The following is a 27,035-nucleotide window of genomic DNA, read 5'->3' as shown; positions in this document are numbered from 1 at the left end:
CGACGGAGAATTACCGAGACCTACATATTTTTCAGCACTTTGTTGGAGGAAATGGACCGATGGAGAATTACCGAGACCGACATATTTTTCAGCACTTCGTTGGAGGAAATGGACCGACGGAGAATTACTGAGACCTACATATTTTTCAGCACTTTGTTGGAGGAAATGGACCTCATTCAAGCTGATGGTTCATGTACAATGCCAGCAAGAAAACTTCCAGCGAAGAGATCTTCTTCACAACAAAATGAAACCAGTCAACGTAAACGCAAATGCCTGCATTTGGAAGAAAACACAACTACGTAAGGGCCAAGTAACTCACAGAATATGTCTAGCTTTATTAATCTTTTACATATGAAATTTACATGTTTAATTTCAGAATAAATTTGGACATTAATCTTAAAGTAAATATGCAAAGCTAGCAAGTTAATGAGCTGATACTGTTTGAAAAGTGTTTCAGTTATATTGCTTATACTTCACAATCAATTAAAAAATGCATATATACCCCTGTTACACACACACACACACACACACACACACACATATATATATATATATATATATATATATATATATATATATATATATATATATATATATATATATATATATATATATATATATATATATATATATATATATATATATATATATATATATATATATATATATATATATATATATGAAAACTACTTGTTGGCTAACATTATTGTGCATAAGTATTTTTTTTCATATCAATTAAACAGTCCAGTTATGAATTGTGAGTCAGGGGTGTCTACACAGACTGAAAACCCATGTATTTTAATCACTATTCTGAAGATTGCAGATATGGAATTGCATAATCTCTGTAAAATTCAGCTAACTTTTGTAACATTGAAGTCATAAATGGAATGTCTGGTTTAATTCTTTTCATATACATATCCTCCTGTGTGTACACAATGAATTCACAAAATTCACAACCTGTAACTGTAAATTTGGCCTTGAATCTATGCATAGTAACTGAGTTTTCTTTAATGATACATGCTGATCCTTCTGTAAATAGAAATATGTTATATCATTGCATGCTTTTTCAATAGCCATTTTTCTAGCAGAGAAGGGGCATTCAATTTCCACAATTCCACATACTCCATTGTCACACAGTTTCCCATCAGGCAAGGCACCCTAAAATGAAAAGTCATTATTAACCACAAAGCCACACTCATGGAAATGCCTAGAAGGATACAGTTCAAGATACTTTTCTTTAGCAGTTTTCTCGTGTCTTTTACTGTATTCAAGAGCTTTGGCTTTCCCATCATTTTTTGAAAATAAACTGTTAATAAACTTTTCACTGGGTTTAGATTTCCTTGATAATACTTTTCCAAAATTAGATGCTGTAAGCCTGTTTTTTCTCTCATGAAACCAGCGATGTGATAAGTCCTGATTTCTTGTCTGTACCTCAGTGTCACTTTGTGTTCTCATTGAGTGGTTTGAACTTGTTTGGTAAACAGACTGGAGAAGCCCTTGTCCCAAATGTATTACCATGTATTACCACAGTCCTGAGTTATTTGTATAGTTTCTCTCAGGTACTTTGAACTGAAGAAAAGAAATACTTTTCTTATTTTTTCAGGGATATCAGCAATGGGTATGCTAGCTGCTGCAGCTGAGAATCAGGATCTAAGGCTCAAATTGTCAATAGTTCAAGAGAGATACAAGAGCTTCAACTTAAAATGTCATCAAAAGATAAAGAAATTCAACATCTGAAGAAAATAATTGCCAAGAAACAAACACTGAGTGTAGAATTGTGAAGTATAAAGACAACACACTGAAAAATTTGTTTAAATACTATACAGGAATCACATATATCAGATGCTTAGCTTTATTGGCCTTTTTAACCCCTATAGAGTGTCCAGTCAAATATGGTCCAGGACAAAGGGACACAAAAAGCATTAGCCAGGAAGATGGACTGTTTTTAACAATATGTAGGCTTAGGCATGGTTTTAGTTTAAAAGATTTGGCCACACGGTTTGGACTTTCATCACAGTCAGCTAGTGTTGTGTTTAACACATGGCTCGATCTTTTATATTTAAAACTTGGCCAGCTTTCAGTTTGGCCACACAGAGATACTATTATAAAAAAACATGCCATCTGAATATAGGAAAGATTTTCCCACTACCATTATTATTATAGATGGAACTGAAGTTAAAACTCAAATTCCAAGTGTACTTTGAATACAGAGCCAGTTATATAGTGATTATAAATCTGTAACAACTCTAAAAGGGTTTGATAGGTTGTGATCCTAATGGTTGTGCAATGTTTGTTTTAGAATTATTTACAGGATCAATTTCAGATAAATCTATCACAGAACAATCTGGTTTTTATGATATGCTTAATAAACTAAAATCAATTGGTTGTATTAAAGAAGAGATGCCATAATGGTAGACAAAGGTTTTAACATTGCAAAAGAAATAAATGAACTTGGTTTGAAAATAAGCTTTCCACCATTCACGTTGGCAAGTAGGCAAATGACAGCTCCTGAGGTACTTTTGACGAACAAAATTGCCAAACATAGAACGTCTCATATGTAAAGTTAAAATGTACAAACTTTTATCACACTGTATTCCTACATCTTTGTTTCAAAAAGCCAACAAAATATGGACAGTGTGTTGTCTTCTAACACTTTTTCAAAATGTATTTGTTAAGGATTAACACTGAATATACTATGATTGGATAGTACAATAACATTGACCCGATCTGCATGTCTCCTAGAGGTGTTGATACTTTAGGAATGTTTGGTGCAATTGTGCGCTCTAGGGGTGTTCCCTTCAGACTAGAGAGATGAGACATGTCCTTTTCATCCACTTTCGGTACTCTAAATGTAAAAGAAATGTAATAAAATAATCGTGTTTAACAATGTTGTTTCTGTGTTTACTTCATATCAGTGCCTATTTTAGGCATCTATAATTTTTGCACATATTCTCTATGCACACCTTATTACTTGTTCTATTAGATGACATCGTATTGTACATTTACATGAATTTTTCTATTACGCATCAATTCAAGTATGTTGCATCAGCATGATGAATAAAAACAAAGTATTAAAACTTTATTGTTTGTTGTGTTTATTTTAATCTGGAAGTAATAAATAGTTAACTCTATGCTCCTTCCACAATAAGATTTTAAACAGGTATTTCTGTTGGTAAATAATTTGTATTTTAAATTCATACTTTTTGTTTATATCTGTCTGGCAAACCACTGTCTTCCTTTTCCTACTCTCTGTGGGTCTAGCAACCACAACATGGTTAAGTGGCACTGGTTTTATTTTCGATCCCCTTGGCACATGCCATTGCTGAGGAATGCTTGTGCAGCTGGTCGGGAACAGTGGTGAAGTTATGTAGTTTGAAACCCTGTAGGGACTTAATTAGCCCTACTACATGGGAGCAATGCCCACTGACCCTGTAACAATACATTTTCAGATATCATAGACATTAATTAGTAAAATAAATGTTATCAGTGCATATATCTGAAACATACTGCTTATACCACTCTGTGAAATGCCAGAGGAAGTGTTTATACATTTTTTATTAGATTTCCAAACAACATGTGTCAAAGTTACAATTTTGATAACTGCAATTAGTAAATCATCCCAGTGAAATAAATAAAACCAAAACATGCCAGATACTGTGTTTTTTGTTTGTCTTTAGTGCTACTGCCTGAGATTCCTGACATGTGAGCTTAGTTTTCTAGTATACTGTATGTCAGCATGGCCATGTAAGTGAATTTACTCATTTGAAAATCAATATTAATTGTTCTAAAAATGAATAGTAATATAGTTTATGAAAGTCTATTAAATCCCAACTAATGAAGGCTCTGCACCTTAAATGTCATCAAAAAGCTTCCAGAGACCATCTATATATGATGTCGTACACCGAGGCGGATTGAACAAGTATGATGATGGGGGTTAGGGTATTTAAAAAATGTGACATCACAAAAACAATAGCAGCTACATTTACCAAAGTAATAATTTAGAATGCAGTGTCATATTGTTTTTCTAATGCAAATGGATTTCAAACCAATTTTAATTTTGACAATTTTTATTGGTTGGTGTCAAAGCTTTGTGATGTCATGCAAAGGGGCTGAGTTTTTGTGATGGGGCCAGGGACAGGATACCAAAAAATCTGCCCACATTACGTGATGTCATATATGGATGACCCCAGACTAAAATTATTGATCACTGTGGACATTTACAAAGGTGGCCAGGTACTAAACTGGGTCAAGAGAAAAGGACCTTGGGTAAAATCAACAGCTAACATGATAATATGATTGTGAGATTACAGCATGCTAAAACCTTTAGGTTGACCTCATCCAAATATAGCCATTTATGTAATTTACCATTTGTTTTGACTGAATGTACTTCTCGAACAGTGTGTATATAATGACTTTCTAAAGGAATATGGATGTATGAGGATCCAAATAAAGTGAATACTTGCCATTTTAAAGTACATGTATGTGCAATCAAATTGTAATAGCAAACATTACTGAAAGTCTGTACCGAATGCCTACATGACCTGAATGACTATTACTATAACAGTTGCCATTACTTCAGGGTATTAAACAGTTCAAACATTAAAAATAGTTCATAAAAAATAAACACATTAAATCTTATCCCGCTTTACATGAACAGTATGCATCTTCACACTTTTCCTCCATAATTTTTTACGTGCAGATGGTGCAGAGGCTGGTTCTTCTTCGTAGATGGCCAGCATCTCGCTTCAATGTGAATCTTATTTTCAAATGCCAAAACTTCGATCTCATGCGTAAAGTAGTTCAAACCCATCTTCAATACTTTACTGGAAATTGTCTCTTGATCAGGAAGGTATTTAAGTGAAATGTTATCGGGAATATGTGAGAGAGAATCTGACATGGTGCCTGTATTCTGTGATGATTCAGCCATTTTGATGTGAAGCTTGGGGTTCGCAGCAACAGTCTCTAACGGAGCAGGGATTATCTACTCATTTTGGATCTATCCGTTAAGCTAATTCTGATGGTAACTTTAATCTTTGAGAACAGATACAAGTTATATCCTTCTTTATTATGGTTAGGGGTCATACAGTTTTTAAAATTTGTCTGTAAAGGCAGGCAAAGTTTTGGTTCATGGATCACAAAGAACAGCCATATATAGTATAATTTGATTCTCACGAAAGCCAATTGTCTTTTGACAGTGGCGAGTTGAACAACTGAACAATCCAGATTGTGTTTCTGAAGCATGAACAGCTATTAAAGAAGCTGAATTTATACATATTGGCTGTCAGTCACTAGTGAAATTAGTGTTTTGTCATGGTGCACCAAATTAAACTATGATCAGTGATTATTGTAAGTCATTTATGATATATTTATAGGTTGAACTAAAGTGTGTTTGGAATTTATCATATTAGTTCTGGAGAAAATTGTCACTGTATTGGAGCCTATATTGTATCTTTTGGAGAAAAATTTCAGTGTATTTGGAATTCATCATGTTAGTGCTGACAAAAGTGTCAGTGTATTTGGAATTCATCATGTTAGTGCTGACAAAAGTGTCAGTGTATTTGGAATTCATCATGTTAGTGCTGACAAAAGTGTCAGTGTATTTGGAATTCATCATGTTAGTGCTGACAAAAGTGTAAGTGTAGTTGGAATTCATCATGTTTGTGCTGACAAAAGTGTAAGTGTATTTGGAATTCATCATGTTAGTGCTGACAAAAGTGTAAGTGTAGTTGGAATTCATCATGTTAGTGCTGACAGAAGTGTAAGTGTAGTTGGAATTCATCATGTTAGTGCTGACAGAAGTGTAAGTGTAGTTGGAATTCATCATGTTAGTGCTGACAAAAGTGTAAGTGTAGTTGGAATTCATCATGTTAGTGCTGACAAAAGTGTAAGTGTAGTTGGAATTCATCATGTTAGTGCTGACAAAAGTGTAAGTGTAGTTGGAATTCATCATGTTAGTGCTGACAAAAGTGTAAGTGTAGTTGGAATTCATCATGTTAGTGCTGACAAAAGTGTAAGTGTAGTTGGAATTCATCATGTTAGTGCTGACAAAAGTGTAAGTGTAGTTGGAATTCATCATGTTAGTGCTGACAGAAGTGTAAGTGTAGTTGGAATTCATCATGTTAGTGCTGACAGAAGTGTAAGTGTAGTTGGAATTCATCATGTTAGTGCTGACAGAAGTGTAAGTGTAGTTGGAATTCATCATGTTAGTGCTGGAGAATTTGTTAATGTTATAAAGGGCCTTTTCTACATGGCTTTGACTGAGAAAGAGATTGCATTTGAAGCTTAAATTAGCAGTCTTTAGATGTTTTTAGTGAGAAGTTTACTATTTTCAGTGATCCCTACCCCACCCTCTTTTTCTACTGAATTTACACTTAATATAATTCCCATATTAATCATGTGTCTGCTATTCTGTCTGTTAAACACAATTCAATAACAATGGAGGGTCAGACAATTTTATCCTTAGATCAGATCCCCCTGTCTGTGGATATGTCTGCTCCTTGTGTATATAAATCATTATGTATTGTAGTTTTTGTGGAATTTCCCAGATTTGAAATCCACTTTATCTCACCTGTACACACAGACAGTGCATACCTGGATTGCCCAGGTAAATATTAGAGCACCTTATTATCACCTGTCATGTCATACGCCCCTAATCACATTGGATTCAAGTCAATAACATTACTTCATATTTCATGCATTATGGATTGATGAGAGTTTATTGATAAGGTTGATGAAAGCATAGTTACTGTATTATTAACACTTTGATATTGAAACTGAGAGAAAATAGGTAAACTAAAAGCTGATTATGGGTAAACTAAAATGGGAATACAGGTAAACTAAAAGGGGAATACCTTAAACCATACAAAGGAGTAACTAATTATATACATTTATGGTAGTAACTGGTAAAGTGTCATTTATTGTGTAATTAATAAAATACCTGGAACTGGTAATTACATAGGGATGAAATGGTGATTATTAATTAATTCTATAGAAGGTAATTAGTAATTAATTCTATTGCACTAAAATTAGACATTTGTATGGTTTTACAGTCATACGGAAGGTAATTGAATGCTTCTTCTAACTTTAAAATAGGAATCCAATATTTGCCATAAATTTAATTTTAGAGAGCCTGTCTAGAATTGCAACTTTTAAATATTTTTAGAATTAAAGTCATTTATTTCAGTATGGTTAAAGACTCATATTTCATTTTGTACATTTAGATTGTTTTATCATTTCATTTTTGTTTATTTCTGGTGTATGTTTCTTTTTACAGATTTAGCATTGTCAAAAATAGCTATTTATCTTTGTCACACAAATTTGAGATAAATTATAACTAGTTATATGTGGTGTTTGAATCATTTGTGTGTGGGGTCAGCTTCTCTGGGCACAGGAAGAAATCTGTAATTCTATATCTCAGGAGTATTTTTCTAGTCAAAAGTCTAACAAAAAATGGTCACTGTAGCAAAACATGGACACTCTAGCATAAAAGACTCCCTAGCATAAAATGGTCACTCTAGTGTAAAATGGTCATTCTAGCATAAAATGGTCATTCTAGCATAAAATGGTCACTAGCCAAAAAATGGGCATTCTAGCATAAAATGGTCACTCTAGTGTAAATTGGACATTCTAGCATAAAATGGTCACTCTAGCATAAAATGGTCACTAGCCAAAAAATGGGCATTCTAGCATAAAATGGTCATTATTGCATAAGTGGTCACTCTAGAAAAAAATGGCACACTAACATAAAATGGTCATTATTGAATATAATGCTCACTATAGCATCAAATGGTCATTCTAACATAAAATGGTCTAGCATAAAATTATCAGTCTGCATAAAATAGTCACTCTGGCATAAAATGGTCACTCTAGCATAAAATGGTCACTAACATAAAATGGTTTAGTATAAGAAAAGTCATTCTAGCATAAAATGGTCCAGTATTAAATGGTCAATCTAGCATAAAATGGTCTAGCCTAAAATGGTCACTCCAGCAAAAAATGGTCATTCTAGCATAAAATGGTCACTCTAGCATAAAATGGTCATTCTACATAAAATGGTCTAGCATAAAATGGTCACTCTAGCATAAAATGGTCATTCTACATAAAATGTCTAGCATAAAATGGTCATTCTACATAAAATGGTCATTCTAGCATAAAGTGGTCACTAGCATAAAATGGTCACTCTAGCATAAAATGGTCATTCTAGCATAAAATGGTCACTCTGGCATAAAATGGTCACTAACATAAAATGGTAATTCTAGCATAAAATGGTCACTCTAGCATAAAATGGTCACTAGCATAAAATGGTCATTCTAGCATAAAATGGTCACTAGCATAAAATGGTGACTAGCATAAAATAGTAATTCTAGCATAAAATGGTCATTCTACATAAAATGGTCTAGCATAAAATGGTCACTAGCATAAAATGGTAATTCTAGCATAAAATGGTCACTAGCATAAAATGGTCAGTCTGCATAAAATGGTCATTCCAGCATAAAACATATTCCTTGCTATTAACCAGACCATTAGACTAAATGTATGAATTATCACAGCTCTATGTGTCATCTACATTCGATCAATCAGACACTTTGGAATGGATAAAGATCGAAAGTCAGGGGTCATTGCTCAAATGTTTTGTCAAGACTGACTAAGCATTACTCCAGTTAATAATAATAATAATAATAATGAGGACTTTGTATTGCGCCTAATCTTTAGAAGCTATAAGCGCATTACAACATTAGACAACACCTATAAGATAAAAAACATATAATAATATTATTACAAAAACAAACACCATGAAATTAGAAAAACATTAAAAACTAAAAAACATGCTGAGAATGTTTCAGGTGCCAGGACCTGAAATAAATTATTTTCAAATGAATAGAGAGCTTTGGTGCCATATTCTTCAAATGTGCACAAAAAAATAATTGATTTGTTTTCTTTCATATGTTAATATGATCCATGTTCACTCTAATGCTCTACAGAAGCCACTGAACAGAATTTATCCTAAATTTTGGGGCCAGAGAAAGGAATGGCAGGCTTTAAAACTTGCATAAATGATGCAGATTCTCTGTCAAATATGGTTGATGAAAAGAAAAGCTGTAAAAAAAAACACTGAACAGAATTTAACCAAATTTGTCTGAAAACATAAAAGTTTGAAGGCCGGTCAAATTTATACAAATTATGCCAATCTGCCATTAAATATGATCATAGTTACAACATATAGAAAAGCATATAAATAACTTATCTAAAAAAAACCCACTTATCATAATTCTACAAATTTTGAAAGAAATTATCCTGCCATTGAAGCCTTTAAGTGTTAGGCAAATGGTGTTTGTGTGCCATCAAATATGGATGAAGATACTCAAAATAGATAAAACTTCAAACTGTTGTTTTCACAACATATGCATGCAACAGCATTGGAAGAAATTTCAGCAGAAAGCATTCCATTGACCTAGATTTCTTAGCCAACTGCTCTTGATTGTCTGTTGGGCAGGCATGAGACAGGTGAGTGAGATCAAGCCCACATGGGACTCTTGCATTTTAATCTTGACTGTCCTATCATTTGTGAAACTTAAAATCTTTGTTATTGAATGAAATAATGAAAATATAGACTTAAAATTTAGGGATTTTTTCTGTCACATTACTTCAAAATGTGATGATATAAACTTTGTTGATATTTTTCATGATTTCTGTCAAGTACCAGTGTCACATAATGACATTATCTGTCATGGTCAGTATGGAGGGTAGGAACCAGTTTTTGCTTTGAAGAACAAATCTCATCTAGTTTTCTTTCTTCATGATTAAGGATTGGAAAATATCTTTTGCAGCTGGTTACTGAGGGAAGAGTGGAACTGGACCATATGTGTTTTGAGTCATTGAAAATGCTGAATCTTATTGCAATGAGAGCTGGTTGATGAAAGTAGGTAAGTAAATGTTATGCACCATTTATAGAGGATGTTATTAGTGTTGCATTACACTCAGAAATGATGTATATTAATCCATGATGCTTTTGCCATATCTATGAAGGGGTCATACAGTGTTATCTCGGTATTTCCATCAAGTCATATAGTGCTCTTTCCTAATGCTTAGTCCTGTTACCTATATCCATGAAGTCACATAGTGCCCTGTCCTAATGCCCAGTCCTGTTTGTCCTGTTACCTATATCCATCAAGTCACATAGTGCCCTGTCCTAATGCCCAGTCCTGTTTGTCATGTTACCTATATCCATCAAGTCACATAGTGCCCTGTCCTAATGCCCAGTCCTGTTTGTCCTGTTACCTATATCCATCAAGTCACATAATGCCCTGTCCTAATGCCCAGTCCTGTTTGTCATGTTACCTATATCCATCAAGTTACATAGTGCCCTGTCCTAATGCTCAGTCCTGTTTGTCATGAATTTCCATAATGACTTTTGAGAAACTCCATGAATTGAAGTCATGTTTGGTGTGGGGCATAACATCATAAAATGATAGATCAAGTTTGATTTTCACCATTTCAAAATATTCTGGAGTAACCCCTATTTGGTCTTGAACGTTCTATTGTATCAACCTTTCATTCTATCAAATTTCCATTGTATCAACATGTTTATAGTATATAAATTCAGTTAATTTGGCATATATATATATATTAATATATATATATATATATATATATATATATATATATATATATATATATATATATATATATATATATATATATATATATATATATATATATATATATATATATATATATATATATATATATATATATATATATATATATATATATATATATATATATATATATCCATAGCTTTGGTACAGTCTCAGTTTTCCCTTTTCAGCAGTTCACTGTGGTCATAATTAGTCTGGAGCTCTGCACAGAAAGCAGCATGCAGCAGACAATAAAATTTGTTTAAAATTCCAAACTTCTCCAACCATACATTTATAATTTTATAAGACAGATTGTGATCTGTCTGCAAAAAGCTGTACAAAGAAGATTAACTCAAATAGCATGCTAGGTTTGTTTCTTTACCAGTGCCTTTTGTGACCTGAAAGGTAATTAGGGCTTTCTCAGCTACTGCATCTTTTGTGATTTCATTGCTGTATTTTCTGATGACATGTCCAACCCCCATTTTTACTAAAATTGCACAGTTTATACCAGGAATATCCTTGTCTGATAACATGTCTGTCCCCTCCCTTTTACTGGTCCTAATGTATAATTGTGGTAAACTGGTCTCTTGCTATAATTGGGGTATAGTGGTCCCTTGGTATAGTCCCATTAGACTGGTCCCTTTGTTTAATCATGGACAAAATACTGTAATCTAATTTCAGAAGGTCTCACATAGAGGATTGTAGTGGGAGTCAAGGGACAACCCCAAATATACATGGACATACTGAAAATTGTGGTGGAAGTCAAGAGACAATCACAAATACACACATACATTGATTTGTGGTGGAAATCAAGAGACAATCCCAAATATGAATATTGAGAATTGTAGTAAAAATTAGAGACATTTCCATGCAAACAAACAAATACTTATTAAGAATTTTAGTGAGTTTGAAGTCAATCCCAAACACACACTTACATGTTGTTTGTTATTGTTTTGGGTTTAACACCCAATTTCGTGCATGATATATACATGGTGGCCAGTATAACTGTTGGTGGAAGAACCCAGGCAAAGCATGGTCACAGAACCACTGACCCATGCAAAGCTACTGGCATGCTTTCTCACATACCCATATTCACTGTGCTTGATACTTGAATCCACTTGTACTGATGTGAGATGGCAGTCATTGGTAAAGATGAGAGTGTTCCCATTTTCATATTGAGAATTTTTGTGGGAGTTAAGGAACAGTCACAATCAAATAATTAAATCTTTGGAATGTAAAAATTTAAAACAGTTTTAAAATATTCAGATGTGTACAGTTTAGAGAAATAAAATTTGATTAAATTTAAATGTAGCATTTCTACATCCATTAATCATACTGTGCTGTAAAACATTGATTCCTGTTCCTCCTATTAAAAGTGGGTCATGTTGATCTGGTTTCATAATGTCAGTATTACAGACCAATTGTTTCGTGGTGATGCAGTTTCCTGAACTTTGCCTTTACATAAAGTGCACATTTAAAGTAACTCTGTGCACTTGTCTAATTAAATCTAAAATGTCATAACAATCATAAGTGAAATTGCATGCAATTTCTTTCTGGGAGAGATTGGGATACTTTAACCAAGAGTGACAAGGTTACTAATAAAAGTGTGGGGCAATAGAACAAAGTTTCGTTTATTGTGTTCAATAAATGTACCATATTGCTATAAGCATGAGAATTATTACTTTGTATCAGGGAGTGCCATCTTTACTTAATGGTGGCCAGTCACATACAAATCTCTTTAAAAGTGAATGGTGGTTTTAGCATGATGGGAGGGGGATAAAAGCTTTTTGAAAGTGAGCCCATTGGGAGGTAAAATCTATAACTCTCTTTACAAGTGAAGGGGGGGGGGTGTCATGGGAAGAATTCCTCTCTGAAACAGATCCCTCAGGGCCAGCCATATAGAAAAATCATTAAAAGTGAAGGATGTGTTTATCATGGAAATAAAATCACCATGAACTAAAAAATTTGCTACAATTTTTTACAAGTTTCGTCATTAGCTTTTCATCCAGCAAAAACCTCATTTTCCATAGGATAATTATGGTAATTGCATTAAATAGATAGGTTGGTTCCTAACAATAGTGAGTAGCTTTTCCATGGGATAATTATGGTAATTGAATTAGATAGATAGGTTGGTTCCTAACAATATTGAGTAGCTTTGTGCCCAGGGATATGAAGTCCTTTGATGTTTTTGCTGAGAGGATCTTAGTCTTTTCAAAAGAGTGTGGTTTATTTATGTTGAGAACTCAGCTATATAGTGATGGGATTTTACAGTTTTGTTTTGATTTTCTCTTGTTTTGTGTGATCTTATATATACCCAAGCTTACATGCAACTGTATTGTCAGAGTGTGCTAATATGCTGTGAAGCCATACATACATACATACATACATACATACATACATACATACATACATACATACACACATATATATATACAACATACACATGTGCACGTGTGCATGCACACACACATGCACACACACACACACACACACACAAACACATGCACGCACACACACATGCACACACACACACACACACACACACACACACACACACACACACACACACATCCATACATACATACATACATACTTTTAATTCTTAGCCCTATTGGTTTTAGACTAGTTAATTTAACTTTACAAACAGATTTATCCCAAAGTCTAGTCAATTCCAAATTGAACTGGTTTCCCTTGGCTATTCAATATGGCCACCATGGCAGCCATACTGAAAGTCTTGTTTTCACTACTCTTTCTGAATGGGTGATCACATCAACATGGACATTTCACTAAAAGACTTATTCTGATGTGTAGTTTACCCAAAATGAAAATGGTGCCAAAGTGACATGCAATAAAGCTTTTGGCCATCTTGAAAATCTTGTTGTCACTACTCCTCCTTAATGGATGGTTTAATAACATCGAGCTTTCACTAAAATATTCATGTTGTCTTGTTGATTATAAATACACTTGTGTCCCTCAGACATCCAATGTGGCTACAATGGTGGCCATCTTGGAAATCTTGTCATGGAGGTTTTATTTGTAGATTTCTTATGATGTCTAGTTCATCCCTAGTGAATAAAACACAAGCTTAAAATCCAGTGTGGCCTCTTTGTTGGCCGTCATAGGTCATAAAGATCTTGTTATTGCTAGTCTTAAATGGATCATGTAACATGGTATCAAAATGGGGGTTTAAGTGAAAGACTTTTATTATGTCTAATTTGTTCTGTTCGAAAATGGTGCCTGTTAGACATTCCAGTATGGTGCCTCTAGCTGCTGACAGGCATGCCTTTAGCTATTGACTGTTATACATCTTTAATGTCCAATAACTTCCTATGCATTATACACACCACTTTAACATCCCATAAATTCCTATGCATTATACACACCACTTTCATGTCCCATAATTTCCTATGCATTATACACACCACTTTAGTGTCCCATAATTTCTTATGCATTATACACACCACTTTAGTGTCCCATAAATTCCTATGCATTATACTCATAATTTTAATGTCCAGTAAATTCCTATGCATTATACACACCACTTTAGTGTCCCATAAATTCCTATGCATTATACACACCACTTTAATATCCCATAAATTCCTATGCAATATGCACACCACTTTAACATCCCATAAATTCCTATGCATTATACACACCACTTTGATGTCCCATAACTTCCTATGCATTATACACACCACTTTGATGTCCCATAATTTCCTATGCATTATACACACCACTTTGATGTCCCATAATTTCCTATGCATTATACACACCACTTTAGTGTCCCATAATTTCCTATGCATTATACACACCACTTTTGATGTCCCATAGCTTTGATGTATATTTTCTGACACTAAATTTGAGTACACCATCTCCACTATGATATTGGTAGAGCATTTAATGTTACGTTTTTATAATTCTGAAAAAAATTCTGAAAACCTATTTTAACTGACATAAAACTGCTTTAATTTCCCATATGTTTTACCTCTTCAGAGTTGGATTTTCAGTTGTTATGAGTAATAAAATATTAATTGGATACATTTTAAAAGTATTTTTACGTATTGATCTCATTCATGATCCAAAGTCAGATTTCCAACATTAATATTTTTAAACGGAGAAAACAATGACAGTATTTCACTGTTCATTCGAGTCAAGGGTCGAATTTCATATTGGCAGAAATACAAATATATTTTGAATTGCAGTTTTCTCTTTTTATTAACAATATTGGAAATGCGATGTCTGGAAATGTGATGTCTGATCTTTGGTCCTTTTTATTAACAATATTGGAAATGCGATGTCTGGAAATGTGATGTCTGATCTTTGGTCCTTTTTATTAACAATATTGGAAATGCGATGTCTGGAAATGTGATGTCTAGAAATGTGATGTCTGGAAATGCAATGTCTGGAAATGTGATGTCTGGAAATGTGATGTCTGGAAATGCGATGTCTGGAAATGCAATGTCTGGAAATGTGATGTCTGGAAATGCGATGTCTGGAAATGTGATGTCTGGAAATGTGATGTCTGGAAATGTGATGTCTGATCTTTGGTCCTTTATTTTAGGTTTAAGTATCTGTATTATTATTTTTAAGTCAATGCAATGGCATAATTGACCACTATTTAGTTCCATCATGCATTGTACTGTTTATAGAAATTCTTTACAAGCACAATGTCATATGGTCTATTGCAGATAATACGGTAAATGCAATCAACACATTTCTACACCTGTACCATATTTAAATAAATGTTGGAGGATATCTGTAACGGGAGATGACAGCTGTGTATACATAGATCTTTAGATATGACTTCTTTGGTGTATTTTCTCCCTGGTTTTGAACAACCAGTAACTTGTGTTTTTAAAAAAATTTGTTGACATAGTTTATGTAGACTGCAAGAACAAACTTTTTTCCAGAAAGAGTCTCAATCATCAAAATGTTAATCATGCCTTTCAAACATCTTAGTGACCAAGACTAACTTAGGGTTTGTTTGATTATATGGCCCTGCATGAGCGAGTGTTTATGCAGTTATCAAGTATTCTCATTTTGAAATTGCACAACACATCAGAATAGTTTACATTAATCAAATGCACCATCATTGAACATGGACTGTATCTATGGTCATTGAATATGAACTGTGTCTATGGTCATTGAACATGGACTGTGTCTATGGTCATTGAATATGGACTGTGTCTATGGTCATTGAACATGGACTCTGTCTATGGTCATTAAACATGGACTGTGTCTGTGAACATCCAGCTTGGACTGTGTCTATAGTCATTCAACATGAACTGTGTATGTGGTCATTGAAACTGGGCCATGTCTGTAATCATTCAACATGAACTGTGTATGTGGTCATTGAAATTGGGCCATGTCTGTAATCATTCAACATTGTAATCATTCAACATGAACTGTGTATGTGGTCATTGAAATTGGGCCATGTTTGTAATCATTCAACATGAACTGTGTATGTGGTCATTGAAATTGGGCCATGTCTGTAATCATTCAACATGAACTGTGTATGTGGTCATTGAAATTGGGCCATGTCTGTAATCATTCAACATGAACTGTGTATGTGGTCATTGAAACTGGGCCATGTCTGTAGTCATTCAACATGAACTGTGTATGTGGTCATTGAAATTGGGCCATGTCTGTAATCATTCAACATGAACTGTGTATGTGGTCATTGAAATTGGGCCATGTCTGTAATCATTCAACATGAACTGTGTATGTGGTCATTGAAATTGGGCCATGCCTGTAATCATTCAACATGAACTGTGTATGTGGTCATTGAAATTGGGCCATGTCTGTAATCATTCAACATGAACTGTGTATGTGGTCATTGAAATTGGGCCATGTCTGTAATCATTCAACATGAACTGTGTATGTGGTCATTGAAATTGGGCCATGTCTGTAATCATTCAACATGAACTGTGTATGTGGTCATTGAAACTGGGCCATGTCTGTAATCATTCAACATGAACTGTGTATGTGGTCATTGAAACTGGGCCATGTCTGTAATCATTCAACATGAACTGTGTATGTGGTCATTGAAATTGGGCCATGTCTGTAATCATTCAACATGAACTGTGTATGTGGTCATTGAAATTTGGCCATGTCTGTAATCATTCAACATGAACTGTGTATGTGGTCATTGAAATTGGGCCATGTCTGTAATCATTCAACATGAACTGTGTATGTGGTCATTGAAACTGGGCCATGTCTGTAATCATTCAACATGAACTGTGTATGTGGTCATTGAAACTGGGCCATGTCTGTAATCATTCAACATGAACTGTGTATGTGGTCATTGAAACTGGGCCATGTCTGTAGTCATTCAACATGAACTGTGTATGTGGTCATTGAAATTGGGCCATGTCTGTAATCATTCAACATTGTAATCATTCAACATGAACTGTGTATGTGTCATTGAAACTGGGCCATGTCTGTAGTCATTCAACATGAACTGTGTATGTGGTCATTGAAATTAGGCCATGTCTGTAACTATTCAACATGAACTGTGTATGTGGTCATTGAAACTGGGCCATGTCTGTAATCATTCAACATGAACTGTGTATGTGGTCATTGAAATTGGGCCATGTCTGTAATCATTCAACATGAACTGTGTATGTGGTCATTGAAACTGGGCCATGTCTGTAATCATTCAACATGAACTGTGTATGTGGTCATTGAAATTGGGCCATGTCTGTAATCATTCAACATCGTAATCATTCAACATGAACTGTGTATGTGGTCATTGAAATTGGGCCATGTCTGTAATCATTCAACATGAACTGTGCCTATGGTCATTGAACATGGACTGTCTGTAATCATTCAACATGAACTGTGCCTATGGTTGGAACAATATGACACTGGCAACTTTGAATTAAACGCTTAAAATTAAATTCTTCTGTTTAATTTGAGTGCATTTGAAAATTGATGTAATTTAGTCTGTTTCTTTGCATAAAATATAATGTATCTAAGAGGATTTTTAGCATTGTTCTGTCTGTGTATGTGTGTGTGTGTGTGTGTGTGTGTGTGTGTGTAATTTGGATTTTTAATGTAGCTTTAACAATTTTTCAGTTATATCGCTATGATGTCTGCAATAGTCAGTTTATGGTGATGTCTAGCACTGTGGCATCATGCTGCAGACATGTAGCATGATGTCCCACCAAGCGAGGCAGATATTAGTACCATTTTTATAAGTCTTTGGTATGACTCGACTGGGGATCAAACCCGAGACCTCCTGCATCCAAGGCAGATGCTCTAGCCACTAGGCCACTGGAGCGGTCTGTTGCTGTCATAAACCTGCAGCAGACCAAATTCTAACTACTATTGTCGGACGCTTAGACACCAGTCAATTACAATATTTTAAAGTATTTTCCAATTTAAACTTTACACATGCAGTGGGAAGATGCATTGTATATGCTATAGATTTTGAACTATGACCCCCTGGGTCACTTAATGGGGGTGGGGGCTGGAATATGCAATAAAAAACATGCAAATTGGTGAGGGCAAGCCATTGCAGTTGTTCTACTTTTATTTTATGTAAAGTGAAATATGATAGTTGAAAACATTCAAAATTGTTTGTTTTTTATATTGGCCTTCTCTTCCTCTCTCCCTCTGTCTCTTTCTCTCAGAAGTGCACCTGTTTTGCTCAAATGAGGCTTTTTAGCAATGTATTCTCTTGAATTGAATTGAAAGAGGTATTTCCCATGTTGTTACCAGAATTGGGATTGTCTGTACATGTATTCAGTGTAATTATCTTAAATTAATTTCTGTTGCTGTGTAGACTATTTATAAAAAAATATTATGGATAGGTCAGGATGGGAAAAAGGTGGCAATGAGTAACTCAGTTTTTAAAGGGAACAATGATATAAAAGAAAATCACTAATTTCATATTTATTTTTTTAATAAATAATTGATGATGATAAAAATTTCTTCCTTCTTGTAATGTCAGCATGTCTCTGGTACCAGTCACTGATTAAGAGATTTGTATGACTTAATGTACTTCATATACAAGTCAACAATATTTTCACACACACTGATAGAGAATACCACTCACTACAACATTTTTGTTTGACAAATACTTCTGATTTGATGTTGTTATTTTTGGTTGTCACTTTGAAATGTGGGCAGTTAGCAAGATAACATCAATGAGAGTCCAATAACCATCAAAGAGAGAAAAATAACTGAGAAGTGTTTCCGTTGTTTGGAGGGAGGATTTCCTTCTCTCTTCTGTTCCTTTCTCTAATAAAGCAGCAAGTGGTTTTGGATAACTCCTTCACCCCTTCACCTGGTGGGGTCACTATGCTAGCTTGTGTCAATGATAGGATTGTTTTTCATTAATTCCTAGGTTTCAGTATCCGTTCCCTTTTTTGTAAAAGAAACTGCATGTATTTAACTTTCTTTTTTTCTACCTTCAAACAAGTTTCTACTTTTTATTAATCCACAATGGGTAACATTTTTTACGTGACTAATGAATTGGAAACAACTTTATACTGACTTGTTATTAATCTATACAGGGTAACAAATTTACCCACTGATGGCCTTAATGACTGACTTTGTGTTTTTTCCCAGAAAGTAATAAACTGAACCCACTGGGGACCTTAACTATGTCTATTCGTTACTGTTATATGATTAGATGAAAGGTCAAGATGTGCTGTGCAGCTTCCTGGCAAATGACACAATTTATCATCATACACTGACCAGGTATTTTTCATACTGACCAGGTGTGGTGTTTGTACCTTAATCTCTATGAAACATACTTTAATGAATGAAAATGCAAGATGCCAGAGATAAATAAATAGTGACATATATATTTGACTGTTTATTTGTTATTGCATAATGTCACTGCATGATAAAAGTTGTCCAAAAATTATGCAAACTTGTCTTCAGATAATCTTAACTATTGTATTTTTTTAATTCCACACAGGGTAACACATTTACCCACTGACATGGTAACAAGTCTATCTATTGACAACCTTAACTACTTTCTATTATTCCTCTAATGGGGTAACAAATATACCCAATGACAGGGTAACAAATGTACCCATGACAGGGTAACAAATATACCCACTGACAGGGTAACAGATGTACCCATGACACGGTAACAAATATACCCACTGACAGGGTAACAAATGTAACCACTGACAGGGTAACAAATGTACCCACTGACAGGGCAACAAATATACCCACTGACAGGGCAACAAATGTACCCACTGAGAGGGTAAGAAATATACCCACTAGGAGGGTAAGAAATATACCCACTGAGAGGGTAAGAAATATACCCACTGAGAGGGTAAGAAATATACTGACTGACAGGGTAAGAAATAACCCACTGAGAGGGTAAGAAATATACCGACTGACAGGGTAAGAAATATACCCACTGAGAGGGTAAGAAATATACCCACTGAGAGGGCAACAAAATTACCCACTGACAGGGCAACAAATATACCCACTGACAGGGCAACAAATATACCCACTGATGACCTTAACTACTCCTATTCATCATTTTTATATGACTGACTAGTGGAGACAAAGTCAAAATGTGCTGAGCAACTTCCTGACACATGGCATAATTTGTCATGTTACACTGACCAGACATTTTTCCTACTGCCCATTTATTGACCTAAGACCTTAGTCACCATGTGACAAAACTTCACACAGGAAAAAAGTTACAAGCTTACCAGAGTTGAGACAAATGACTGCTGCACATTTGTTGCTAAAACTGCATGCTGTCTCTGCAATATAAAAGTTGTCCAAAACTCATTATGCCTAAATATGATATTATGAAAAAGTTCATATAAACATAACCATAAAAGATGATCCATCCATTTAATTTAGAACTTTTACATATACTATGAAACATTCCAGCTCTGTTGTGCTTGAAATAGTAGTAGATAGAGGTATGGGCTGGTTTTATGAATTACTTTTCATTCATGGAGACAGGCTACAGTCATATTATGCTGGAGACATTAAGTGGTCCTTGGGGACTGTAGTGGGCAATTAGATCTCAAGATATGGCAAGTTTCCCTTCCTGCCTACTTGATCCCATTTTCAAAAATAACTTTATTCATTTTCCAGTTTTTTGCATTCCTTGCAGCTTGTGGTTGCTTTTTTAGATAATTGAATGTACTGATTAATTCTGAAGGGACTTTGTCTTAATTTTTCAGAGAAAAAACATCATGTTGTTGATATCACCTATCATTGTCAACATTAGCATGTATTGTAAACAAAATGCAGAAGAATTTGTACAAGCCCCAAATCAGCAAAGCACAGAGATCTGTAGAACCCTTTCTTTCTCATTACTTTCACAGCTGGGGGCCAGCAATCAATAATTTTTCAAGATCTTAAATTGATTTGTTGTTGTTGTTGTTGTTGTGGGGTTAATGCCATTTTTCATCACACGATAGGCTATGCATGGCGGCCAGTATAAATGGTGGTGGAAGAACCCGGGAAAATCCCAGGAAGAACCACTGACCCAGGAGAAGCTACTGGCAAGCTTTCTCACATACCCACATTGGCTGAATCCTAGACTCAAACCCATGCAGACAGAGGTGAGATGGCAGTGATCCATGATGGAGAGTGCTTTAGACCACACGGCCACTTGGGGCCCCTCTTAAATTGAAGCATAGATTGAAATAAATGTACCTTGACAAGAGTTTGTGGAGGGCTTGTACTCAAGTTATGGAAGCCAATTGAAATTGGCATCAAAGGTCAAAGGTCAAGGTCATGTGGTTCAAATGAATTTTTAAAAAATGCAAAATAACGTCTGTTCTTGAGTAAATATTTTGACTGAAGTTTGTTGATGACTTGCACTTAGGATGATAAAAAACTAAATATTCTGGGATCTAAAGGTCAGAGGTCATGGTTTTGTAAGTCAGGTAATAAAATTTAATGGTTTCTGCATATTACATTTAGGATAACAGTTGGGCCTCTAAATTGGTGTAATAATGGGAAAATTGAGTATTTGAATATCAGAAAAGCTAAATCTTGTGTAATTCTTGAACATATAGATTTGACTGCTCTGGTGGCCTAGGTGGTTAGAGTGTCTGCCTCAGATGCAGGAGGAGATTGCAGGTACAAATCCCAGCCAAGCCATCCAAAAGACTTACAAAAAATGGTACTAGCAGCTGCATCACTTGGTGCTCAGCATTAAGAGGATAGTGTTAGGATTGGTCAGCCCGGTGTCAGGATAATGTGATGCAACATGTATGTGGCATGATGCTAGATATTACTATAAACTGCCATAGAGATATGACTAAAATTGTTAACGCTATGTTAAAAATCTAAATCAAACACACACACACACACACATACATAGATGCATGCTGATGAAACATTTTCTGTTCAGATTAAAATTTTGCAAGCCACTCATTCATTTTTAAACTTTTTATAGACTCATTCAGTTTATTTGTAATTTATTCACGTTTTTACCTTTCAAACATTCTTCTATTTAAAATTGTCATTTTCAATTTTTCTAAGTTTTACAAGGTTCTATGAGCATTTTGTAATTAGCCTTCATGTCATTTGTACATTACATGTAATTACCCTTCATGTCATTTGTACATTACATTTAATTACCCTTCACCACATCATTTGTACTTTATATTAAATACCCTTCATCATGTCATTTGTACTTAACATGTAATTATCCTTCATGTCATTTGTACATTACATGTAATTACCCTTCACCACATCATTTGTACATTATATTAAATACCCTTCATCATGTCATTTGTACTTTACATTAAATACCCTTCGCCACATCATTTGTACATTATATTAAATACCCTTCATCATGTCATTTGTACTTTACATGTAATTACCCTTCATGTCATGTGTACATTACATGTAATTACCCTTCACCACATCATTTGTACATTATATTAAATACCCTTCATCATGTCATTTGTACTTTACATTAAATACCCTTCACCACATCACTTGTACTATAAATGTAATTACCCTTCACCATGTCATTTGTACATTACATGTAATTACCCTCACCATGTCATTTGTACATGACATGTAATTACCCTTCACCACATAATTTGTACTTTAAATGTAATTGCCCTTCACCATGTCATTTGTACTTCACATGTAATTACCCTTCACCACATAATTTGTACTTTATGTGTAATTGCCTTTCACCATGTCATTTGTACTATACATTTAGTATCCTTCACTATGTCATTTTTACTTTACATTAAGTTATATACCTTCCTGTTCATTCATAACTCAGAACAAAAAAAAATCATTGATAAAATTGAACTCCCACAGCTGCTGATGTCATGGCCACTAATTATTTCAATTGTTCAACAAGTGCCCCTTTCCGCATGTAATTTAATACCTCTATGTTGCTCCAATTCTTGACTATGCAAAGCAGGCAATCTCATTTAAGAAAACTTTTCATCAATGACTGCTAATAAACTTTCAAAATTTTGGACTCGAATATTATCCCCCTCAGAAAAGAAAAGAAAATTACTTAAGAACAGTAACTTAAACAACCGTTGTTGGTTTAAAAAAAACATTCTGAATCTTTGCAGATCCTTGGGCTCTTTTTATTGGAATGTCTAAGTTTGGCTGAATATTGCAGAATTTAGACTGTGTCTAAGTTTGGCTGAATATTGCAGAATTTAGAATGTGTCTAAGTTTGGCTGAATATTGCAGAATTTTAGCTGAATTTTGTCTACATTTTGCTGAATATTGCAGAATTTAGGCTGAATTTGTGTGACAGCAAAATTTCAGTCAGAAGTTTGTCTTAATCCTTAATTTAAATAGATTTCTGAAATTGGTCAGACAGGTTTTGGGACTTGTGTAGGACAGGTTTTGGGATTTGTGTAAGACAAGCTTTGGGATTTGTGTAAGACAGGTTTTGGGATTTGTATAAGACAGGTTTTGGGATTTATGTAAGACAGGCTTTGGAATTTGTATAAGACAGGTTTTGGGATTTGTATAAGACAGGTTTTGGGATTTGTGTAAGACAGGCTTTGGGATTTGTGTAAGACAGGTTTTTGGATTTGTTTAAGACAGGTTTTGGGATTTGTGTAAGACAGGTTTTGGGATTTGTGTAGACAGGTTTTTAGATTTGTATAAGACAGGTTTTGGGATTTGTGTAAGACAGGTTATGGGATTTGTGTTAGACAGGTTGTGGGATTTGTGTAAGACAGGTTTTGGGATTTGTGTAAGACAGGTTTTGGGATTTGTGTAAAACAGGTTTTGGAAGTTGTGTAAGACAAAATTTGGATAGTATCTATGTTGTGAAATTTGTTTGAGTTTTGTCTGAAACTTATGGATCTCTTCCAGACAGAAGTCAGAAATTAGAACAAAACCTGTATTGAAAGACCACTGCATTGAGAGGCTAACTGTTAGAGAGAAAATGTTCTCAATGCATGGATTTATTGATGATATAGTATTATGACCTGTTATGAGACCACCTGTCTTGAGAGACCATCTACCTTGAGAGACCAGCCGTCTGAGAGACCAGATTCTCAATGAATGGATTGATCATAGTGTTATGACCTGTCATGAGAGACCACCTATCTTGCCTTTTGGTCAGAAGAGTGGTCTTTCAAAACAGGTACTACTATACTAATGTTTTGAATTTTGACTGAAAATGTCCTAATTTGTCAAAATATGTGTATGATGAAATTTATACTGGACCTCTGACATTGCTTTTAATAAAGTATGAAAGACCTTTTCTTTTGAATAACATTGAAAGCAGTCTTTAAAGAACAGTTAGTGGACAACAAGAGTTTACATTTATGGACAAGTATCAGAATTTTTGAATAGTAAAAAGGTTTTGTCAAGTATTGTACTGGTGTATGATGGGAAAATCCCACCCATGGGTGTGAATATGTGGGCAGGAACAAGGCTTTGCTGAGTTTTGTATTGGTGTGTGACAGGGAAATACCACCCATGGTGTGAATATGTGGGTAGGAACAAGACTTTGCTGAGCACTGTATAGGTGTATGATGGGGAAATCACACTCAAGAGTGAGAATCTGTGGGCAGGAACAAGGCTTTTCCAAATATTATATTGGTGTCTGGTAGGAAAATCCCATCCAAGGGGAAAATGTCTGACCAGTAACAAGGCTTTGCATAGTATTGCATTGGTCTTTCCAAGGGTTAGAATCTGTGTGCTGGAACTGTCCTGAGTACTGAATTGCTGTGGGACAGGGAAATCCCATCCAGTGAAGAGAATCTGGACAGCAACAAGGCTTTCCTGATTAATGTATTGGTCTGTCATAAGGAAATCCCATCCAATAGTGAGAATCTGTGGGCAGGAACTGTTATAAGTACTGTACAGGAAAATCCTGTCCAAGGGTTAGAATTTGAGGGCAAAACATGGTTTTGTTGAGTTCCTGCCCTCACATTCCATCCCAGTGGTGAGATTTCCATTTTTTAAAGACTCATACTTTACTGCATAAATTTGACATTCTCAAAATGGTGTCTAAAATAAGTATTTTTTTAATGGTCACAATTTTAAATATCTCACGAAGCAATTCTTTGACAACGTCTAAATGCTGTGTCAAAAAACTGTCATTGTTGATGACACATGAAGCCTCTAAAAGAGACATCTGTTGCAGAAGATTGGTACCTATTTTCCGAGCATGCATTGGATAGGGAGACAAAATGGGTTGTAGAAAATTGGTACCTAATTTCCGAGCATGCATTGGATAAGGAGACAAAATGGGTTGTAGAAGATTGGTACCTATTTTCTGAGCATGCATTGGACAGGGAGACAAAACAGTTTGTGCTAGAATCGTTCCTAAATATGGAAAACTGAGTATATAATAACTACGTTGAATGGGAACTCATTTTATCTGAATACCTATTGTCATTCAGTATTGCTCAGAAAAGAAACTAATTCATATTTTTACATACAAATGTAATAACAACCCACACCAATTCATATAGTCATGGAATATTTCTAAATTCTAAGTTACAAAAAAGGTGGTGAAAAATAGGGAAAAAAAGTTAAGTTGCAATAAAATATTTGTTATAAGCAAAGAGTCTACATTCTAAATAATTATTATTGTTGATAAGGTGCCAAAAGTTATCTTTTTCAAATTTAAATGTGAAAAATGATCTGAAACATGAGACCGCTCCAGTGGCCTAGTGGTTAGAGCATCTGTCTCAGATGCAGGAGGTGGTGGGTACGATTCCTAACCGAGTCATCCCAAAGGCTTACAAAAATGGTACTAACAGCTGCCTCGCTTGGTGCTCAGCATTAAGAGGTTAGTGTTAGGACTGGTTGGCCTGGTGTCAGAATAATGTGACTGGGTGGGATATCATGCTACATGTCTGCGGCATGATGCCCCAGTGCTAGACATCACTATAAACTACCACATTGCAGGCATCGTAGCAGTATGACTGAAAAATTGTTAAAGCTACATCAGAAATCCAAATCACATCACACAGGTTATACTGTATAGGTAGGTGTGTGGAAAGTAAGGTTATACTGTATATGTAGGTGTGTGGAAAGTAAGGTTATACTGTATAGGTAGGTGTGTGCAAAGTAAGGTTATACTGTATAGGTAGGTGTGTGCAAAGTATGGTTATACTAATGATTTGATGATGCATGAAAGGACTTTGTTGGAGACATATTTCTTTCTTACTACAAACAAACAAAGCAAGGCTGTTGCTGAAACACTTATCTTAAAGAAACCATTTAAAACTTCTGTATAAAGTGTACTTCATGTCTTAAACTTCTTCTGTCTACTGCATCTACAGACAGTTACATTCAGGTGACATTTACCAGATGCTGGCATGTCTTTTACCCACCCTGAGTCAATGCTTTAGTGTTTGATGTTGATGGACATTTATTGTGTTAGTTGTGATCTGGACCCTTTCTGTGGTTTTATTCATCAGCCATGTTTGTTAAGTAATGTTTTATGATTCTGTTTGACCTTTGACATTTTATTGTTGAAACTTCTGTGTATAGACACATCCATGCAGTTTCCTATAATGGCTGATATGACTTCCATTTTCTATAATGGCTGATGTAACTTCCATTCGTATAATGGCTGATGTAACTTCCATTCGTATAATGGCTGATGTAACTTCCATTCATATAATGGCTGATGTGACTTCCATTCGTATAATGGCTGATGTGACTTCCATTCGTATAATGGCTGATGTAACTTCCATTTCCTATAATGGTTGATGTAACTTCCATTTCTATAATGGCTGATGTAACTTCCATTCATATAATGGCTGATGTAACTTCCATTCATATAATGGCTGATGTGACTTCCATTCCTATAATAGCTGATGTGACTTCCATTTCCTATAATGGCTGATTGGACTTCCATTTCTATAATGGCTGATGTGACTTCCATTTCCTATAATGGCTGATGTGACTTCCATTTCCTATAATGGCTGATATGACTTCCAT

General features: G+C 34.8%; 1 protein-coding gene, 1 long non-coding RNA gene and 1 pseudogene across 2 annotated transcripts in view; all 3 read left to right on the top strand.

The window, feature by feature from the left end:
• LOC149792052 (semaphorin-5A-like) overlaps positions 1–27,035 on the top strand; it is a 499,542-nt gene that overhangs the window by 48,493 nt on the left and 424,014 nt on the right. Inside the window, exon 2 of the mRNA XM_089970548.1 lies at positions 9,828–9,923. The gene's annotated coding sequence lies outside the window, so the exon portion shown is untranslated. The remainder of the gene's footprint in view (positions 1–9,827; positions 9,924–27,035) is intronic.
• On the top strand, positions 11–1,776 carry LOC149792055 (uncharacterized). The gene is made up of 2 exons (XR_016423259.1): positions 11–299; positions 1,604–1,776. It is a non-coding gene; the product is annotated as an uncharacterized LOC149792055 (long non-coding RNA).
• On the top strand, positions 1,647–2,682 carry LOC149792054 (uncharacterized; annotated as a pseudogene).

This window comes from Sinohyriopsis cumingii, chromosome 9 (assembly GCF_028554795.1).
Source record: "Sinohyriopsis cumingii isolate HCF-2022 chromosome 9, ASM2855479v2, whole genome shotgun sequence".
NCBI lineage: Eukaryota > Metazoa > Mollusca > Bivalvia > Unionida > Unionidae > Sinohyriopsis > Sinohyriopsis cumingii.
This window is presented reverse-complemented; position numbering and strand designations above follow the sequence as displayed.